Source organism: Cryptomeria japonica, chromosome 3 (genome assembly GCF_030272615.1).
Source record: "Cryptomeria japonica chromosome 3, Sugi_1.0, whole genome shotgun sequence".
In the NCBI taxonomy this organism is placed as follows: Eukaryota; Viridiplantae; Streptophyta; class Pinopsida; order Cupressales; family Cupressaceae; genus Cryptomeria; species Cryptomeria japonica.
The window spans coordinates 108,120,606-108,139,139 of NC_081407.1; positions in this window are offsets into that span (position 1 = coordinate 108,120,606).

The window sequence follows — 18,534 nt, forward strand, 5'->3', positions numbered from 1 at the left end:
TAACTGAAATCATACTATTGATCAGATTTATCAAACTGTTCTTCTAAGTGTTCATCAACATGCATGTAATAGAAACATATCAACTCAACACATAAGAAATCAAGCAACACATGAACACAATGATTTTCACGTGGAAACCCAAATGGGAAAAAACACGGTGGGAATTGGTACCCACAAGATTTTTGCACTCTTCAGAATGTGCCCTGTTAGGAGACTAGCCCGGTTAGGAGCTTACAATTATGCCCGGTTAGGAGAAGACCCTGTTAGGAGTCCCTCGGTTAAGGGATTTACCTCAGCCCTGTTAGGAGCTTTACTATGTTAGGAGTAACCTTGTGAAAGGATTTAGAACCCAAGCTAATGAGTCACTCGGTGAAGGGATTTATACAATCAGGCCTGTCAGGATCTACCCGGTTAAGGTATTTTGAGTTTGTTGCAACTGTTAGGTAATAATAGATGTATGATCTAAAAAATAACACTCTTTTATTGCTTGTACAGATCCTTTTCTTCTCTAATCTACTTCTCTCTTGCAGACACACACACTGGTTCGACCACACACTCTTCCTTTGATCATCGACACAGTAAATCATCACAGACTTACCCTAAATAGACTTTACAACTTAGTGGGTTACAAAACCCTAACCTCATACTAATATTTACATCATAGATGATCACAAATCTTTACAAATCATTATATATCATCATATGGATCATTACAATCAATTACAAATCAATTACAACCGTTGAATGATCATCGCACATCAATCTGATATACTTTCAAACCTTTAGCTCATTCTACTAAGCACTTCGCTCATTCCCAAGAAATTCACTCTTTGATCACACCAAAACATCATTTAAACACTTCACGCGGATTCAACCACACCATCACCATCTGACAAACATAATGTAATACACCGCTGAACTCAAAATCATTACCGGTTATAAGATTTGAATACCGGTTCTTAAACCATACTAAAACCCTATAGAAAATACATTAGTCAATCACAAACATGACTTTCGGTAGCCAAAACATGATGTAGTTCTAGTAATAACCTCATTACAATGTTACAAACACATATTCCAAACTGCAACACCAATTTCCTCATCAATCTCTAGATCCAATTACTTAAGCATGACACAGTTTCACATTTACCGGTTAAAGTCCTATTTGCCAGTTTACTATCAAATCCATTCCATAGATTCCCAGTCAATCATAGACAACTTAGATAACATGATAGAACAATGTAACCATAGTTTCCATCAATGACAACACAAACTAATCATCAAGTCATCAAACAACATCTCAACAATATCATCACCAACAATCCTTATACCGGTTCATCAATATCATCAACAATTATGCCAATATGCCAAGATTCTCCCCCTTTGGCATTGATGGCAACACTGAAAAACCTCATCATGATGAACTGAATTGATCTATTATGTACTTGCTCTTTTTCTCAACATCTTCTTTGTATTTCTTTTTCTGGTTATCTAGTTCTTCTTCTTCTCAAGTAGTTCTTCTCCCCCCTTGACAACAATGCCAAAGGTGCAAATACCTATGTTGTCTTCATCTCTGGTGCTGCCATCTCTGTTTATCTCATCATAGCTGCTCGCCCTGAGGAGTAGCCCACTTTACATCAATCCAAAACTGAAAGATATTCAATGAATTCATCAGATTGATGCATCACTAGCATCCTAGTTGATCTTGTGCAAGGGTACAACCCCTAATCTACCTCTGAGATATTCAAAGGTTGTCTTAGGCAAAGGTTTAGTGAATATATCTGCTAACTGCTATTTGCTAGACACATACTCCATTCTTACTTTCTTCTCCTGTACTCTTTCCCTTAGAAAGTGATACTTCAACTCAATGTGCTTTGTTCTTGCATGTAATACAAGATTTTTTGAAATATTAATAGCACTAGTGTTATCACAATGAATAGTCATCGGTTCATACATGTCTTCCTTAAAACCTTCCAAAATATGTCTCATCCATATAGCCTGAGTACAATTCATTGATGCTACCACATATTCTGTTTCAGTTGTAGAATGTGAAATACAAGATTGTTTCTTGCTTATCCAGGACACCAAACTTTCTCCTAAAAAGAAAGCTCCACTGGTTGTGTTTTTCCGGTCATCAACATTTCCAACCCAGTTTGCATTTGTGAAAACTTTTAAAGAAAAAATATTTTTATAAGGATACCACAAACCATAATCAATTGTTCCTTTCGAATACCTAAATATCCTTTTTGCTGCTACCATATGTGTCTCCTTAGGATCTTTCTGAAATCTTGCAACTAATCTGATGCAAAGCATCATGAAAAACCAACCAAGAACGCCAAATAAAATACGGAGTTCAATCTTCAACACAATATATTCAATATCAGAGGCATAAACATATTAAAATTTCTCATATTGTCATATTAATTTCATCCAAATCCATTTCAAGTTCATCCAACACTCTCTATCAAGGTACTAAAACATCAAGCTCATATACCATATTGATTTCAAGGTAATATATCACATCTCAATAGTCATACTTCTAGGCATGCTAAAGGAGTTCATTAATGTTGTCTCAAACATATCCAATCATCTATACCTTTGCAAACCATTAAACATCATTGTTCATTGAAAGAATCGAATTCACTATCATCAAGGTGATTGTCATTCACATGACAGTTTTCCATACCTGCACCCAGTCATTAATAACTTCCAAACCGGAAATGATTTGGCCAATCTCTCCAGTGGAGATTTAGAAAATATTATTAAGAACCACATATCAAAACTGCATAAAGATCCAACAGTGAAATACAAAGTTATCATCTTTGCACCGAGACCAATTTTGACTGTCATAAATCTGGAAAATGTATGCTTGTTGCCTGCTAGGGCATCATATTTCACAACAAATACTTAACCAAATGAAAAAAAGACCATAATCAAATGAAATCCCTCTGAGTCTACTTTTAGAATATGCAAGCCAGTAATTTTTTCAATGGTGAAATCACAAGATAAGTACAAACCCTTTCCAGCAACTCCATGTAAGACAGTTTAAAACCAGTTTTCACCAAAATCTTCATAACTTCCACAAATATAAACAAAAATGCCTCAGATCAAATGGAAAAGAAAGAGGATTCACATATATTTCCAATAAATCTATTTATATTTAATAATCATACCATACAAGTTCATACCATACGCTGCAACGTGACTGTTCTCAGGAAATATCAAATCTGCAATTAACAACTTTCACCAAACATTCCATATCTTCTTCATTTCTAAACATAATCAACTATGTATGTCAACTTGCCAAACCTATATCTGAACCTTCTAAAACATTAAAATGATCGTTAGATGACCTTATAAACATATTTTATCCACCTAGACACACTTCTACCCCAAAAACCCAATTTTAGCCTTTTCTAGGCCTAATTTCTCAAAAGGGCAATTTTACACTTTTGACCATTACATTGCATTTCACTACATTTTATGGCCCACATGGCCATGTTACATCATTTAAAGACCTTATAGGTCTTGTTTGTCTTCATTTTTCATCAAATCCTCCATAGGGCCTATTAGTGACCCTGCTCCACCTTGTCTTCCTAGGTGCTCCTGCACCATACTCCCAGGGATAAAAAGAATGCAAGGTACCCTTGCATGGCTGCCTCCTCTTCTTGGTTTTCCAATTCATTGGAACTTGCATTGTATTCCCTAAAAAAAAATGTACATTCTTTGGCAACTCATGGCACCTCCTCTCAAAAAAAATGGTACTCAAGGTAAGCACGTCCAACATGATCATCCTTGTAAACACTCAACAAACCTACATACAAATTATTAGGATGAATAAAAACATCTTCTTCATTGATTACAATATCATCTTGTTAAAGCAAACCCATTGAAATCTCTTCATATTTAAAATGCCATTCTCCTTGGCATGTCACCATAACCTCACCCATCATCAAGGCTTCATCATGAGCCTTCTTCTTTGTTGCAACTAACCTCTTCACAGGCCAAACTACCTTCTTGTGTACCCTCAAGTGCCAAATCTTTGTTGTACCCTCTAGGTTTTCCAATTTAAACTTCATTTGTGCTTCCCTAAGTTCAGCTTCCTTTCTCTTTTTCTCTAGTTCCTCTTTAAGCTCCCTCAATCTTGCTTCATTTACTTTTAAAGCCCTTCTTAAACTTCTCAACTCATCTCGTTTCTTTTCTTCTTCTTCTCTCTTCCTTCTTTCTACTTCTTGTTTCCTCAACTCTTATTCCTCTCTTTTCTTCTTTCCACCAAACATTAGTTCTTTCCACTTCTTGTAAGCACCTACTATCTCTTTCTCAGATTTTGTTAACTCCATCTTCACCCCTATATCCCAGACCTTTCGCTTGCTCTGATACCACTTTGATGCGGAGCTTCAAAGGACCCAACTCAAACTTAAAAATACAAGACTTTATGATGATCAAGTTGACACAAATGGTGTCATAATACTCAATCAAGAGAAACACGACCCTTTGAGACTTTACAAACTGCTTCAATGCATTGACAAAGAAAAATCATTGCAAAACTACCACCTTGCTGCCATATTGATAGACCCTTACACAGTTACCCATAACTTTTGTAAATTAAAAAATTTATTCAATCGCTCCAGTGAAATTATTTTTAACTTAGTTATACAAAACATATCCAAAACTTAGAAAAATCCAACGGTATAAATGTGAGATATGGCCCTCGTATTAGGACTGTATTTTCTGCAATAGTCTGCCCCTAAGATTTCAGACCTTTACTCCCACAATGCACATGCCATCTTGTGCATGGCCTCCTAAAACCAAAAATTATGAAAATATATAATATAATACACCATCACACCCATTTGTGGGGTTAGATCAATCTGGAAATAAAATATAAAACATTTTCATGCTCACTATTGACCTTAGGGCAGGGATATGACTATTTTCACAAGAAGCTAGACATCTTCACCAAAACAAAACCAAATCACTTAAAACCAAAGCCAAAATAAACTTAGTTCATTATAGAAACATCTCCAACCATGAAGGAATGAAAACTAATTCACAAAATCACTCAAAACAATGGAAAATCAGTCTGTTCTACGTGGAAACCTGGAAAATACACATGAAAATTAGATTTTTATTGCTTCAAAACTCCAAACCTGAAAAAAAAACCTTTACCAACAAAAAAAAAATGATTCAATTTCATCCATTTATAACCCTCAAGGCCTTCTAGGCCAAAATCCAACCTAAAACCAACTTATAACTAATTTATGACAACTTTTTGCATTCTTAACAACTTTTTGACAACAAAAAGTTGCTCCAAAGTTGTCAAGTTTGACAACTATGTATGTCAACTTTCCAAACCTATATATGAACCTTCTAAAACATTAAAATGACCATTAGATGACCTTATAAACATATTTTATCCACCTAAACACACTTCTACCCCAAAAACCCAATTTTAGCCTTTTCTAGACCTAATTTCTCAAAAGGGCAATTTTACACTTTTGACCATTACATTGCATTTCACTACATTTTATGGCCCACATGCCCATGTTACATCATTTAAAGACCTTATAGGTCTTGTTTGTCTTCATTTTTCATCAAATCCTCCATAGGGCCTATCAGTGACCCTGCTCCACCTTGTCTTCTTGGGTGCTCCTGCACCACAATCCAACAACATGTGCAATGTCCAGTCTACTGTGAACAACATAATGCAACTTTACAATCATAGACCTGTATTCTTTCTCATCCACATATGGTAAATCATCTTGTTTTGACAATTTACAACCTCTCACCATCAAAGTACCAACCGGTTTACAATCTTCCATGTCAAAAGTTTTCAAGACTTCTTTTACATACTTAGTCTCACAGATAAATATTCCATTCTCCAGTTGTTGAATCTATAAACCAATAAAGAATTTTATCTCACTGATAAGAGATATCTCAAATTCTTTTCTTCATTTCATCTGCAAAAGACATACACATATCATCATTTCCACCAAATATTATATCATCAACAAAAACTTTAGCAATTAACATTCTGTCTCTGTAAGTCTTCAAATATAAGTTATTGTCTTCACTGGTTCTCCAGAATCCTATCTTGATCAGATGTGCATGCAATCTTTCAAACCATGCTATGGGAGCTTGCTTCAATCCATATAGTGCCTTGTGTAGTTTGTAAACCATATTTTCATCTTCACTTAATGAAAAACCATCCGGTTGTTCTATATATACTTCTTCTTCCAAAATACCATTCAGAAAATCTGATTTAACATCCATCTAATATACCCTAAATCCAAAAAAAGCAGCAAAGGCAAGCAACATTCTAACACCTTCAAGTCTTGCCACCGGTACAAAGGTTTCACCATAGTCTTCACCTTCTTCTCGTGCATACCCTTTGCAAACCAACCTCACCTTGTTTCTAACAACTTCACCATCCTCATTAAGTTTGTTTCTGAATACCCATTTTGTCCCAATAACATTTTTGTCTTCCGGTCTAGGAACAAGAGACCATGTATTGTTCTTCTCAATCTGGTCGAGTTCTTCATTCATTGCATTTAGCTAGTCTTCATCTTTCAAAGCTTCTCTAATAGTCTTTGACTCAATAGTTGAAATCAGACAGGAATTCTCTTTGATTTTTCTTCTTGTCTACACACCAGCATTCTTGTCACCTATAATCTGGTCTCCTGAATGATTTAGCCTTACATATCTTGGGATTACCATTTCTGGTGCAATGCTTTCTGCTTCATGTTCATCATCTTCTTCATCACTTACAGGTTGAGCTCCTATTTCTGCATTGTTCTGCTCATCTTCCTTCTGCACTTCTGGTTCAATATACACAAGTTTTTCTTTATCATCAGCAGGCTTAGATCTATTGTACTCATCAGGTTTGTCAGAAAATTCATCTATTTTAACATTCACACTCTCAACTATTTTCTTTGTCCTTTTATTATAACATTTGAATGCTTTACTCTTGGTAGAATATCCAAGAAATATCCCTTCATCACTCTTCATATCAAACTTTCCAGTAAAATAATCTCTCTTAATAAAACATCTACTACCAAAAACTTTAAAGTAGCTGACATTAGGAGTCTTACCATGCCAAAGTTCATAAGGTGTTTTATCATTACCATTCTTCACAAGAACCCGGTTCAAAGTATAAACAACAGTGCTAACTGCTTCTCTCCAAAACATTTTTGGAATCTCCTTGTATCAACATTGTTCTAGCAGCTTCCACTATTGGTATATTTCTCCTCTCTGCAATGCCATTTTGTTGTGGAGTCCTAGGTGCTAACATTTGTCTCTTTATTCCATGTTCTTCACAATACCTAGTAAACTCATCAGGAGTAAATTCTCCACCTCGGTCAGATCTTAAGCACTTCATATTCTTGCTAGTTTCCTTTTCAACCAGGGATTTAAAGATCTGGAATTTGCTGAATGCCTCTGATTTATCCTTCAAGAAAGTTACCCACATCATCCTTGAAAAATCATCAGTGAAAATCATAAAATACTTATCACCATAAAAACTTCTAGTCCGCATAGGACCACATAGATCAGTATGCACTAAATCAAGAACATGCTCTAAAGAAAAATAATTACTCTTAAAAGATGTTGAAGTCATCTTACCCATCTGACAATCTATGCATAGAACATTATCCAGTTTAACAAGTTGGGGCATACCTCTCACCATACTTAATTTGATGACCTTCATCAAATTATCAAAGTTGACATGACAAAACCTTTTGTGCCACAACCAGCTATCTTCAATTTTAGCTACCAAACAACTATTCACATTAGCATTCAGATGAAAAAGGTTACCTCTAGTCTGTTTACCAGTAGCAATCAAATCTCCATTGCATCCCATGATCTTGCACACTTTTTTTTAAACTCAAGGTGATAACCTTTATCATTTAGTTGTCCAACACTCAACAAGTTATGTTTTAAACCTTCAACCAAATTGTTGGAGTAAATAATTATTCATCATGGATATTATTACACTATACTTAAGTTTACTTAGGTACATGCATTTAATAGTAGTTTGGGTATGAGACACTTGGGTGTTTGTGCCACATTGGGATAGTTTGTGTAGGAGAATTTCCACCTTTTATGGTGTTGATCTTATCTTGTTGTTACATTCCACCTCATGTGGAATATTATATTATTTCTCCTACCTACCCACACCTATTTCTTACCTACCCTTGTTTCTTATTGAGTCACATGTCATGTTTGTGTGCTCACATATCCCTAGCCTTGCCTATATAAGCAAGCTCATCTACATTGTTTGTATGGGAAATAAATCAACATCTTGTAATGATCCAGTTGATCATATTTTGCATCTTGATAGAATATAGTTTATTCCTATCATCTATTTTGTCTCTCTTATTTTAATTGTATCTCATGGCAAAATCTCACATGGTATCATGATCTTTTTATGGGGGGTTAGTTATTCATTTATATCTCTTGGTGAAATTCCCTTCGGAGACATCTTCATCTGCAGTATTCTATAGGGCTTCTTTGTTGGTGGCATCATTTTCATGTTTCAATATTTGAATATTTTATCATGTTGTATGCTCTTGCATGAGCAATGTTGTACTTGCATTATCATAAAGTGCTAGACCTCTTTGTATCTTGTCATTGTTGACTATTTGATGTAATCCTCTTGTACACTTAGATTAGGAGTATCTTGTGAGACTTGGTGCATGGCTCCAGTTGAGACTTAGATTGTACACATTTGTGCATGGCTCCCGTGAGACTTGGATTGTACTGGTATTTCTTCTATTTCTGAGTATCCAGATGATGCTCACAGCAGGTTGTCTCCATGCTTGATCTTCTTTTTTGTTGCAGTGAGTGATTCATCGTCATCAACTTGGTACCTGGTTTTGTCACACTTTGACATTATTGGTGCAACATTGGCTCTCTTTCTTCCTTATGGGGAGGTATTTTGTTCATCATCATTAGACCATCCTTGCAGGAGATTCGACATTGAGTGGGGGCTTCATGGTCTCTTCTTCTCTCTTATGTGGGGGACATATTTTTGTTCTTCTCATTCATCATCGAGAGAATTGTGTGCTTTCATCATCTCGCTTTTGGGGGAGGGTTTTTTCCCATTAGGTTTTTCTCTCTTTCTCCGGTTATGGGAGATTGCATTTGCATTTGTACATGGGTACCTAACATGGCCTAGTAGCCGGGACCCATCTTGCATTACTTAGTTGCATTGTAGACTTAAGTGCATTCCCCTAAGTTTCACTTAAGGGGGGTTGTTGGTGTAAATAATTATTCATCATGGATATTATTACACTATACTTAATTTTACGTAGGTACATGCATTTAATAGTAGTGTAGACACCTAAAATTGTCATGTCTAATTAAATAAATATTTTATTTATTTAATTATCTAAGCTTAATTCTTCTATTAATTAAATAAATTTTTATTTATTTAATTAATTCATTTATCCTCTTCTAGCCTTATTTCTCATTTAAATAAATACATTTATTTATTTAAATTACCCTTTCCTAAATTAAATAAATATTTTATTTATTTGATTATCCTACTTCTTCTATTAATTAAATAAATCTTTATTTATTTAATTAATTCATTAACCTTTTCTACCCATGACACATGTCATTCATCTCTTAACTCATACACTACCTACCCCTTTCATTATTTTACTATTTCTTCTACCTACCCTCTAATCCTAGCCGACCTCCTTTTACACCTCTCAATCTTAACCCTCCATTTCATATTGTGTCTTCTATTTAAGAAGATGCTTTCTTCATTGTCAAACCCTAACTACTTGATCAATTGACTACACTACGATCCTACTTGCAACCACATTCTGTTCTTTGTTGAGCTCTTGTGCATATAAAATCTGAGAGCAAATATATCAAGCAAGATCAATGGAGATAGGAAGAATGGAGATCAAAACCCTATTGGACATGTGATGGTATAATCTTTGTGATTTTGTTTTATTTTGCATTGTCTTAGGTAATCTTCATATGTTATGGTGGATCTTTGTTGATTGTTAGGCTAGGGTTTAGTGGTTGAATCCATTTAGTCTTTCAATATTGTTGTCATTGTTATCCATTTTCACCATATACATTTTGGCACGCCCGGTGGGACCCTTGTCCCTTTGCATTTAACCTTTTTGTTGCAGATTTTGCATTTTTGAAGTTACTGATCGGACTTTTTTCGACGACATTTTAGGTTTTTCCGCGTCTGCAAGCGTTCGGATCGCGTCTCTGATTTTCAGAAGCGTCTGTGGTGTCTGGAATCGCGTCTGTGTTTCTACCAAATTTTATTTTGCAGGTTTCTGAAAGGCACGTCTGTGTTTCCTAACCGCGTCTGAGTTGTTTCTGCCCGCGTCTGTGTCCGAGAAAGGCATCTGTGTATTTTGGCCATGTCTGTGCATCACAGAACCGCATCTGTGTCATACAGATGCATCTGTGTCTGGTATAACAGCGTCTATGTTTTACTGTTTCAGAATTTTAAATCTTTCTTTGATTCAGTTTTTCGGATTTCGTACTTAGGGTTTCAGATCTAGTTTATTTTTGGACTAACCCTTACAGATCTAGCTAACCAAGTTTGTGCAGCTTGTTTTGGAAGCAAAAACATTTTTGTTGAAGGCCCCTTTTTCACAAAGTCTTTTTGGGTTTTTCTAAAATTTACCTAACTTGTGTGCTTGCAGGAAGGGGTGATCATTTGAAACAACCCAAACTACTAACAAATTTTGTTGCAGGGCCTTGGCTAGGGTTTTTGTAATTTTGTTGTGTGCCTTGTTTTCATAGATTAGCAAACACTTCCATTGGTGCACTAAAATTGAATCATTGTCTTTTGTGTCTTGAGCAATAGGCTCTTTTTGTTTAATCTTTAGAGGGCCTGTCTTCCCGTGTGGTCATTAGGACTACTAGTGAGAAGAGGACGACCCAAGTGGTAGCGAGGAAAACCCACCTCATTCGAACCACTATAATCAAATGTATTCATGGTGAAAACTATGGATAACGTGTGCTGATTAGTTCATACCGACACTATGTCTCCCCATAAACCCGTTTGATCAAATTTATTTGATCAGTTGTAGGGCGTAACCCCTACCGGCTGGGAGCCTTCTATATTTACAGAGCTGAAAGTGCCGCATGTATGGCCACACGAGCGGATGCCCTTACTAGAACCATTTTGTTTTAGAGGCCCAAATCCTTCTAGTTGTTGGGGCAGGAGGTCGGACCTTTGGTAGCGGCCCACACACATACGGTTCTTAGTAGAGATACAAAGTTCGCCATGGGGAGTTTTCATGGGGACTGATGCTTGGCTGACCCGAGAAGTGAGTGCCGAGGGTGGAGCCAGTGAGGTCAAGCATCTAAGTATCCACTCTGAATAGCGTAGCCTCGGGGGTAAAACCCCATGTGGGATCAACAACTATTGTCTTGGCCAGCCATAAGAATTGTGCTTGACTTATGTTAAACATTCAAAACATTCAAGACCAAACAATAAAACATTGTGTCTTTTGTGTCTTCAAGTGTATGCAAAACAATTTTACATCAAACAACACACTTTTCTTGGAGTCATTTTGGAGTCTAAACACTAGCAAGCATTGAGTCCTCATTAACATTGTGTCCTCTTGTCACGAAAAACAGTCAAACAGTCGGATTTGGTCACAACAAAACAACTTCACAGATTGGAAAAATTGCACAAAGTTTACAGAAACACGTTTGTGTCTGTTTTAACCGCGTCTGGGTCATCTAAGCGCGTCTGTGAAGGGCAGAATAGCGTCTGTGTTTTTAGAAGCGTCTGTGTCGAACAGAGACACGTTTGTGTCTGGAAATCGTGTCTGTGAAGTATACAGTCGCGTCTGTGTCCAGAATTGTAAAAATCTTTACAGTCCAGCAAACATAAACAAGAAAATCTCAGAATCGCGTCTGTGTCAAACAGAGTAGCGTCTGTGTCAGGAAACCGCGTCTGTGAAGTATATAGTCACGTCTGTGTTCAAAATTGCAAGAAAATTTCAGAGTCCAACAAACAAGAGAAATCAGTTTCGGAATACTTGAGCTTCCTAGGTTGTTTCTTTAGGTTTCATCTAGCATTCAACCTGTCTTTGGGTCTCACATAGTCCATCATTGCTTCACATCTCATTTTACATTCATACTTGTCTAAACTTGGGTCAAAAGGTCACTTGCTTGTCCTCACTATACTTTTTCAACACACTACATACAACTACACTTTGCTAAGTGGTCCCTCATCAAGGTTTCTTACCTTTGGGTCTCATTTGGTCTTACTTAGAGTCAAGGTCAGCTTACCTCATCAAGAGAAACAATCATCTCTTTGGAAGTCACACCTACTCTACTACTTACATACTTGGTCTTACACTTTGGACATTGCAAGTACACCTCAAGATTCATTTACACTCCATACAACTCTTGGTCTTCCATACTCTTTCCATTTTTCAACTAGTCTTACACATCTTGGTCAAATACCTAGTTCATGGTTGAAACCCGTCTTCAAAAATCTAGGAGAAAAGCTAAAGAAGCTCAAGAGTCCGCAAACATGAGTTCTTATGAGTATGACAATGATTTATTTTTCAATCCTGAGCACACTACATTACCTGACATGGAGGTTTATAGAAACAATCCAAATGTGGAAAACACAGACACTACAAACAACAATGCTACACACAATGACAATGTGGACAACGTTTCAATACAATCAGCAGATATAGAAGAATCCATAATGAATCCTCATTTCAATAGATTGGTTGAAGAGATAATGAAGAGGGATAGACAATACTTCTTACACATGATGGCACAAAGTGGAGCTAAAATACCTCATGACTTTGACATGTCTCAACTTATGGAAAACCGACCCTTGCAACAAACTCACTCCAACATGGATCAAAGGAGACCCAATAGTGGGGGAAATAGAGGACCGAATATGATGCTTGAGTCACCATCAGTTTTGCTTCAAAAACCAGAAATCCCACATACACAAGCTCAAACATATGATACTTACCTTTGAAGACCATTATGGAAGCCTTATGCAGATAGATATGCTCAATCACATGCTCCAGCTATGGATCAATCAAAACAAGTGGATACTCAAAGGCATCCTCACAATTTGGACATAAGGAAACCTCATGTCAAATTTGGGGGCAACACAATGGAAAATGAAATGCCTATTGAATATGGTATATATGCACAAAATAGATATGGGGTTCCTCAACATGAAGCTATGCCAAGTGCTCCCTATATGCCGCATCAATATAGACCTCCATATGGACATGTCTACGATCAATATCATCCATACATGCAACAAGCTCCTCCTCAAATTGGCATCCCAAACATGGGGTATGCTACAAGAAATAGATCTCCTCCCAAGAGCAATTTGGAGCAACAAATAAGAGATTTACAAAAGAAAATGGAGGACATGAGTGCACCAAAACCAACATACACTATGAGAGATATATGTCCTTATCCATTTGATAAGAGCATTCCAATGCCTCCATTTCCTGCACACTTTGTGACACCAAAATTTGACAAGTATAGAGGAAAAGGAGACCCCAAGGCACACATACGACAATTTTTCACAGCTTGCATTGAGGTAGCGGCAGAAGAAACATATTTGATGAGGTTGTTCCCGCAAAGCTTAGGCGATCAAGCTATGGAATGGTTCTCCCAACTTCCTCCCGGTATTAAGTCATGGGGCGACTTAGCAGAGGCATTCATTCAACATTTCTCCTACAACATAGAAATAGATATCTCAGTCACTACTTTGTACAATACTAAGCAAAAGGAGGGAGAATCTTTTGCGTCATTTTTACAAAGATGGAGAAATCTAGCCAGCAGATGCTCTTGCGAAATCCCACAAAAACAAATGGTAGAAATGTTCACTCAAAACGTTAACAAGGATATTGGCTATGATCTAAGGAAAGCTTGTTTGTCCACCTTCAAGGATGTTATTGAAAAGGGCTTAGCAACAGAAAAGGTCCTAATTGAACAAGGAGTCATCAAGCTATTCAAGGAAAACAAAGATGACTTTAAACGAAAAGACAAGCCAAGATTTTGGAATAAAAACAAGAACACAGTCAACGATGGCGTTGTTGATGCCAATACAGTGAGACCCAAGTTCATCTTTTCAGGATCAAGTTCTAGAAACAATCAAGTGAATACTCAAACAACTTCCAGATCACGAAGGAAGTACACTCCATTGGGAGAACCACTTGAATCAGTCTTTAAAAAGCTAGTGGCAAACAAAGTGATCACAGTTCCAGATTTTCCTCCATATGAACCAAAGGTCAAACCAAATTGGTGGAATGATGATGAGTATTGTGAGTTTCATAAGAGCAAGGGACATAAGACAGGAAATTGCCATCGACTGAAGAATATTGTGCAAGATCTCATTGATAGAGGTGATATTGAGATTGAGGGACATTCGTCTAATCAAGAACATGAGATGTTTAAGGAACCATTCCCAAAGCATGACAAAGGAAAAGCCCAAGTCACAGATGATCAGGCCAACTATACTAGAGCACCTTACAACTATGACTCAACTATCAATCACATCTCAATGGACAATCATATCTCTACTTGTAAAGCGGAAAATAATCGAACCCTAGTCGTTCTCCCCTCCCCAACTCCAAGGAGAGAGAAGGGAGAGTCACTAGGGTTGATGGTTTTCACTTAGGGAGACTTTAAATTCAAAAGAGGGGTTGAAACCCACAAGATCCAATCCCACGCAATGCAATATTGGATTCTAAATGAGTTTCAAGGGTTGTGATAGCAAGGATACCCTCTTTTGTAAAGAATGTAGATAGAAAGATTGAACTAGGAATGCATAGAAAGTGAGAAAGATTCGCTTATAAACTGAGATAGGGATATGATATGAAGCTGCGGACCTGGAATTAATTGTAAAATGTCGATACGGTGCTGTCCTGCAAATTTGAGCAAAAGTTGATGGGACGATGGCGCCCGACATGCACACGGTCCTCCGAAAAATCCGCGAAACGAAGGGGGATCTGTTCGTCTCTGCACAAGGATTCCAGATCTGCAATTTCAGCCGCGTACCTGCAACCTACACACAGAAAAGCGAAGATGATTGGGGGGTTAGGGATTAGGGGTTTGCCCTTAGGTCAAACCCCGGTTTTGGAATTAACCAAGAAATGAGAAATGCTGTAAATGTAATGTAAAACAAGTACTAATACCTTGTTGTAAGGATGTTTGTATCCTTATATGCGAAGGTATAGATGTTGTTGTTTGTTGTATTTTGTAGCATGTAATGTGTTGTAAGTGATCTCCTCTTCAATGGTTGAATCCTTGTCTTGAATGCAACACTTAGCCTTGAATGGAGACTTAGAATGATCAATTGCTTGAAGGAATGCTTGAATGCTTGAATGCTTGAATGCTTGAATGCTTGAATATCGTTTCCACCTTTTTTCATCCTCCCCTCAAATGAGAGAGGAAAATGTAGTTTATATACTTGCCAATTAGGGTTAAAAGACTGATTTTCCCGACCTTAGGCCGACCAGGAAATGTTATTTTCCAATTTGCAAACAAAAAGACCCGAAGTCCCATAGGAGACCAGGTCCAAAATAGGGCCAGGGACCAGGGCGCCCTGAAGGACCAGGGCGCTGGGCGCTCTGGTCCCACCTCCCGAGACAGCAGGGTGCAAGGAGGATCAGGCCAGGGTGCTGGAAAAATGCAGTTTTTGATGTCATGAGCAAGTTTCGGGGTCTCCATTCAGGTTTAGTGTTGTGTCGCCATCGTGAAGACCCAAATGCAGTCGAAATTGCAAGTGTCGCAATTTTAGGATGCTACATTTAGCCCCCACTTTAGCGGGAGTATAAGCGTACGCTCATACTTCTGGTAAAGTACAAGGAAACAACATTGAAAAACTTTCACCACGTCAAGGAGGCAAGATACACCAAGCCCCGAGTGGACTAAGGATCTTACGACTTCGATTGACAAAGTAAAAGGGAAGATCACGAGGGAGAACCATGACTGTCAGTAGTAAGGTTCCCTCACTATGAGTCATGCAAGAAAGATATCAAAAATTTTCAAGGCAAAGCTAAACTTGTTAAGAAATTTTCAAGTATCTTGAAAAGATATGAACGGGATGTATGCCCCCCTACGTTAAAGCGATCGCACACGCCTCACCGGGGGTGATTGCTTTAAGGTAGTGATACATATAAGAAATGAGAAAGGAAAGGAGCATGTTATCACAAGGATTTAGCCCCCAGGTGTAAGGTAAGCTCAAGGATAATAGACACAAAACACAAAGCACAGGGTGACTTCTCTTTCCTCGGGGTCAGTATGCTGTATGATAATTCATGTATATCATATGTATGTATGCATAATTGTTCTTCATTCCCCAATCAAGGAAGGTCACCTAGAAGAAGGGAACACATGTCTTTTGAGTCAACATGAGAGAGATCAAGAGATCTCAATGCTTTGCATCATCCTCAAGTAGACAACACTAAGGACAACAAATAGAAGAATGAGAATAACATATAGAAGAAGTAACAAAAGAGAGGGGGAGAGAATCTGCTATGCTAATGAAACTAGTCTAGCACGTCATCTACCCCCCGATCTTGCTGATCAATGTTTCGGGAAGGTAGGGAACACGCTAGAGGAGGAACATCCAACACAGCAGATGGAGCTATCACAAGATCCAAACAAGGGCTATGTTCATATCCCAAGCCGTGGTGTTCTTGTCTAGGAGCTAGGATAAGTGCTTTAGAAAATTCGTTAGATAAATGGTTATCAATATCAACAAGTTCATATTCACTATCAGAATGAACAGGAGTAACATTTGCATCATGAATAACATTTTCATCTATATCATCATCAAGATTTATGAAAATAGGATCTTTAACTCGCACAGGATCAAGGCCATCATGCATCTTATGTTTAGGAGATTTCGGCTCAATCTTCGGCTGAGGAGAAAATGGAATAATGCTTGTTGAAGGTGTTTTTGGGGATTGCAAAGTTTGAGCTCTAAGACGACGCTTTCACCGGCGTTCACGTGCAGAACGATTTCGTCTAGTCTTAGTAGGAAGTTGAGAAGATTGAGGAGGAGGAATGTTCTCATCCTTATCACTTGGGTGTTTAGGTTGTGGTCTCTTAGGCTGGATAATAGGAGAAGAGGAAGGTCTCTTCTATCTATAAAAGGAAGGAGGAGAAACTGCTCCATATAAAGGAGGAATTTTTGGTTTAGGAAGGAGACCAAGTCCATCATGACGAGGAGGTATAGGTCTACTCTTAGGAAGTTTATTAGATATAGGCATAGTCACATCCATAGGGATGGGTTGGGAATCTTCTTGAGGAAAGACATTAGTTTTATCTTTCAAAGGAAGAACTTCCTTCTCAAGAATGATAGGAATGTCAAGTTTGGGTGTTCTAGGTTCACTTAGAGATAGGATCATGTCTTTTTTCCACTTTTGATAAGATCTGAAAAGATGATCACTTCGCGGAGGAAGAGATTGGAATTGTTTAGGCCAAAAGTAATCAATAGGAATGCTAGAAGTTCTTTCAGCTGGTTTAAAGAGACTATGATTGACAGTAACAACTTCACCATTATGGGGAAATTTCAAACACTTGTGGATAGGAGAAGCAATAGCTTTCATGGAAGATAGCCAAGGATAGCCAAGCTTCACACGAAATTGTTCGGATGATGGAATAATAGGAAAGCCCACATCAAGGGATTTGTTACGGACCTCAATAGGTAATGTAATAGAACCAATTGCAGGAGAAGAAAATGCATCAAATAGTTTCACAACCACATCTGTTTTGTCATAGATAACTTGATTCAATTGCAAAGTAAAAAGAAATTCTTCAGTAATGACATTAACCATACAAGAAGGATCAATAAGCACTCCACGGCAAGGTGTGTTCTTGACTTTTGCAACTATATATAAAGGACCATCAGGTGCCCTGATAGTTTCACTGGAATCAAATGTGATGGAAGGTTCTTTAGGGATTTTCTATTGCTCCACAAAATTAATCACATTCGGAGTCATAGACACAAGATCATCAGGTGAGACAGAGGAATCAGTAGTATCAATCGCATTAGAGGTATGAGAAGGCAATGGATCAGTAAAAATCTGAAGATTTTGGTTAGGAGGAGCTACAGATGTGTTGCCTTTATCATTCACACCAGAAACAGAGATAGTATTATTGTCAATCAAATCTTGAATTTTCCCCTTTAAAGCAAAACATTTTTCAGTATCATGCCCAGGTTGACGATGAAATTGACAAAAATATTTGTTATCAAAATAGGGTGAATTAATCTTTGCAGGATCAATTTGCCTTATAGGAGGAAGAGTAAGTTCCAATAACTTATTCATAATACTATGCAATGATTCATTCAAAGGAGTAAACTTTCTTTCTTTCTTGAAAAACTTAGAAATAGGAGACACACCTGATGCTGCATTCACATTGTTGTTGATGATGTTTTCATTGAATTTAATGGACTCTCTGTTCAGTTTAAACTTCCCAAATGGTTGTTGACTACTATCACCCTTATCACTCGGAGCCATAGGATGTGATTGTTCCATTTGA